This window comes from Pteropus vampyrus, unplaced genomic scaffold, assembly GCF_000151845.1.
Source record: "Pteropus vampyrus isolate Shadow unplaced genomic scaffold, Pvam_2.0 Scaffold42, whole genome shotgun sequence".
Classification (NCBI taxonomy): Eukaryota; Metazoa; Chordata; class Mammalia; order Chiroptera; family Pteropodidae; genus Pteropus; species Pteropus vampyrus.
The window spans coordinates 1,490,290-1,495,327 of record NW_011888823.1 but is presented as its reverse complement, the minus strand read 5'-3'; the positions used below and the strand labels follow the sequence as shown (position 1 = coordinate 1,495,327).

General features: G+C 34.2%; 1 pseudogene; it reads right to left on the bottom strand.

The window, feature by feature from the left end:
* Nucleotides 1-1,025: 1,025 nt before the first annotated feature.
* LOC111738713 lies at nt 1,026-1,144 on the bottom strand (annotated as a pseudogene).
* Nucleotides 1,145-5,038: the final 3,894 nt, after the last annotated feature.

The window sequence follows — 5,038 nt, the reverse complement described above, 5'->3', positions numbered from 1 at the left end:
GTTAGCCTATTTCATTTCTAATAGGCCATGTTGGGGTACTACCAGATGTTAGCATATTTTTAATTCAAATCATCAGGTTCAATTACATCACCAGGAAGGGCTGTTGTGTTCTTCCTGTATTTGAGCTATTAATAAAATATGTTTTTAATTTTCAAAATTGCTTGGCTTTGGAATGGGCCATTTCTCTGGGGAGTTGGAAATACAGGAAGGCAAGCAGCATACTTGGATCACTGAGGTTTTCTAAGACACACACTAAAATAAATTTTTATAACCATTTCCCCTTTGATACTTTACCTTATGTTGTCTGATATAACACTGACTTAAATTCACTCATTAGCACTGATGATGGCATTTTCGTTAGAGCACGTATGTCTGGTTAACGAACCCGATACCATTTTAAATCACCGTTAAGACAAAGAGAATACACGCACATGCATATGTCTCTGTGTGTGCACATGTAAAGACAGTCAGTTTTTTTCTACAACCTAAAACCTTTCTACTCCTGACTTGAAATCAAGGGAATAACTCTGTGGGAAGCATTCTCCCAAACCTGTGCACACGTGTTCTGGCTGTGAAGTAGCGGGGACATGGAAACCATTTTCCTTCCACAGCACATGGCTGAGTTAAGTCACATCTAGGCACAGGTTCCTGTGCTCTTCCACAGCCAGAGTAGTTCAGAGTGAAAGTCCGTCCCTAGTGTTCTACTTCTTAAATTCCAGTGACCTTATGGGCCAAAGGGAACGAGAAACTAAGTTTTTCGGTATTAAAAGAGATAAATTCTGGAAGATGATTATTATTTAAATTATTTTTAAATGTACATATTGTTGTTATTAGAGTACCATTTTATTTTACTGCTTTGTTTGTTTGTTTGTATAACGAATGTAAAGATTGTATTTCACATTAAGGAAACCAGAAAGCAATTTCATTAAAGTTTTTTTTTCTTTTTTTACACAAGGCAACCCTTGGTTGACCTCACAGATTGCGAGGACCTTGTCAGCTTATAATCCCTTACTTTTTATTTTTTATGCCTACAACACCTGGTCTTCCTAGGTGGTCTCCCATCCAAGTACTAACCAGGCCCGACCCTGCTTAGCTTCTGAGATCAGACAGGATCGGGTTTGTTCAGGGTAGCATGGCTGTAGATAATTTTACTGAAGTTTTAGATGAAAGGTAGTATATAAAAAAAAATAAAAACTGCATGGAACAAACCTCTAAGGCAGAGATGGCAAATAGGTGTTCTAATGAGTTCCAAATTTAATCAATTGATAGTGACCATATGAAACACGGATTGTGAAGGAATATGAAGTGCTGTCCAGGTTTTGTGAGAATAAGAGTCATTCTTGATTAATGATGTCCACTCTGGGCACAAAATTGGAAAGTGGCAGAACTTCTCTTATTTACTTACCAAGGCTATGAATGGTCAGTTTTTGTCAGTTCTTCTCAAGCACTCTCAATATTTTAAGTACACATTCAAAAACGAGCCTTACAAAGAAATAGTTCCAGATATTATAATAAAGGAGCATGAATTTATGAAAGTGAGATAAGGCACAACTGCCATGCCCACTACAGAAACATGGCAGATTTGGCCCTGGGCCTTTAATTCACCAACTGAAAAGGGAAAGCTTACTTACCAAATTCACAGTTCCTAAAATGAAAATAGAACATTTTTTTCAAGTAGCCTATGTATAGTCTTAATATGAAAATTTTAAGGATTTTACTCTAAAGTTATAAAGGTGAGAGTGCCATATAGTCAAGACCATCCTTAAAAAAAAGTCCACGATGAACATAAATAACAGGCCTGTTTTGATAATGGCTCTCCATGTAAGCTGATAGCATGCCATCAAAATAGAATTCAAGAACAGCAAATTTAAGGTGATCAAAGGCACCAATGTTTAGTTGTAAGATAAATGAGCATTAAGGACATAATGTATAACATGATATAGTTAACACTGCAATATGATATGTATGAAAGTTGTTGTTATGAATAAAGATTCTAAGAATCTCATGACATAGAAAAAATTTTTTTAGTATCTATATGACATAATAAGTGTTACCTAAACCTACTGTAGTAATAATTTTACGATATATGTAAGTCAAATCATTATGTTATATACTTTAAATTTATACACTGTTGTATGTGAATTATATCTCAGTAAAATGGGAAAAAGGAAAATGAACAGCAATTTGGCAGAACACCAATCAAATGTGTTCTTTACTGATCTCATTAACTTATATATTTTATTTCTAAGTCAAGAAATCTTTTAAAGTTGATTTTCCCCCAGTCTTTAGATAAATATTGTGACTACGAGCTTAAGACTGTTCACTAGTAAGTATGTAGAATGAGTTTATTTTTCATTGCCAGATGTGAATAATTCTGCATAGACTGGAAGACAATCTGATTGAAACAAAGGTCAATCTTACTATGGCTATTGAAGAACCTAACACAGCTAAGTGTCTGGATGAAAGACCAACATGCCTTCATGCTCAGGGGTGCAATTAGGAGGCTAGCATCTTGTCCTCTCTTTAGGAGGAGCTAAAACATTCAACCTCTACCTTCTTTGTAAAACACAGAAGTGTATAATATATGAATTAGTACACAATTCTAATTATTTTATTTTATTTTATTATTCTATTTTATTTTATTTTTGGTTTGCTCCTAAATCCAATGTAACTTGAGTTATAGAAACAATAGAACACAATAATTTGGTACTACAAAGATGTATTATTTAGAAGCCCAGTCACACAAGGAAAGAGTCATCTAATCAAGTAAGTTAACTAAAGCATACATAAATCTAGCTAGCTTCTCTTCCTAGCCTAGAGCTTTTGAATTTAAGTTTATGAATCCTAATAGGCCAATTTGTTTAGCTGGTTAAAGAATGGTGTTAATGATGGAAAGTTCAGGGAGTTGGTCTCCTAGGAGTCGGTAAACTTTAAATACAATACAGTACAATACAGTACAATACAATACAATACAATACAATACAATACAATACAATACAATACAATACAATACAATACAATACAATACAATACAATACAGTAAAATAAAATCATTTCCATAGCCAGAGCTTGGACTTTTAACCACAATTATCCACCTCACAATGACTCATCCTTATTCCCAACTGAGACCAGGTAAGGAGCATGTGGATAGCTCAGAGCCACCTTCCACTACCACAGGGTTACAAAGCATACATAATCTGCTGATGATAGGCTAACCCTAGAAAGAAGAAATCCCTATAATTTTTGTCTTTTAGTCAAATTAGCTATGCTATTCTCATGCCAAATATACATTGGTTTTTTTTTTTTTAAGTCGATTTCAACTCAGTGCAAAAGGGTAATGAAATCCAGATGTAAGAGGACAGAGACTAACTTTTATTGAGCATCTATTATGTCAGACACCTGTGGATACCTTATATGCATTATGTTATTTAATCATCACATCTACCCTTCTGAGACTGTTGGTATATATTCAAGTATATACTTGCAACTCCAAAACTGGTTTTTCTATAATAGAGCCAGACAGACTAGAGTCTTTAATCTCTTAATTGCTAGTTGGGTAACTTATATGAGTTATTCAACTTCTCAAAATCTGATTTCCTTGTAACTAAATTGAAATATTAATAATACCTTCTTCACAGAGGGAATGTTAAAATTAAATGTCATAATATATATGAAGTGCCTAGCACAGTTCCTGGGACATGGCAGTATTCTAGGGTAAAAGAAGGAAGAACAAAGAAAGATAGGGGGAGAGAGAGAGAGAGGAGAACCAAGTAAATCAATTACTATAAGACTATTTTTTTATATCCTTGTACTTTGAGAGACAATAACATTTAATAAAAATTATCATGTCTAAAATGTCTAAAACAAAGGTTGGGAAACCGTTTTCCTTAAAGGACCAGAGAGTAAATATTTGGGTCCTTGTAGATCTTATGGTCTCTTTCACAATGACTCAACTCTGCCATTGGGGTGAGAAAGTTGCTGTAGACAATTCGAAAACAAATAGGTGCGGTTGTGCTTCAATAAAACTTTATTTACTGAAAGAGGCAGCAGGCCAGATTTCTCCCACAGGCCACAGTTTGCCAAACCCTGGTGGTTTTTTTATTTTTTTTTTGGGGGGGTGCTACTTAGTTACAAACTAATAGCCTATTAAAAATAACTTCAAAGTCAGACTTTTAAATTCTGAATTATTTCTAATTTTGCTTTAATTTCGTCAATTTTCTATTGCTGTCTTTCAAAGCTTTTGTTCAGCTAATGTAAAGATCAGCTAAATTTGGCCATAATTACAATGTTGTTGGAAATGAACAAGGAAGTAAGGAACAATAGATAAGTTTAAAAGCATTTACCAGGGAGAAAAAATCTCAGCATGCATCCCTTTCCTATTTCTCAGGTTATTAGGAATTAACACATCGACATGATAGACATGTGGGATTTTTACATCGGGCACCTCAGAATGTAATCAGGGTTTATCTTATCCTTGAAAATATGTAATGCTTGTTTACAGATTACAGAACTCTCTGGACCTTTCCTTGCCTCCTGGATGTTATGAGGTCCAGGCCTTAATACCTGTCCTCTGCAGAAGAAAATTCGCAGTGCTGTTGGCAAGACAAAAAGGGCTTTTTAATGATGACTTAAGAAATGAGACTTAGAGAACGATAAAGGGAAAAAAATTGCACAAAATTATGTTTATGTATTATCATAACTCTGGTTTATAACCGCTACTATCCTGATTATGTATAAGTTTTCTTTACACAGGAAGATTGTTTATCTAATACTTTTTTTTTTGGCCCCATAAGATGAAGTCCCACGAAGGATAAGTAGTCACTTATTAAATAATACATTTTGAATTTCAATAAATTCCAACATTATTTACCTTAAGGTGTATAAGGCAAGCTTACATCAATCAGAAAAATGAGGGATTCTTCATTAAAAGGGGGGACGATTGAGCAGGAGAAGAGGAGTATGGCGAAGATTTTGTCAATGATTTTATAAGATACATCAAAATAGAATCATTTTATTTGTTTTCATTGATTTCAGTCTG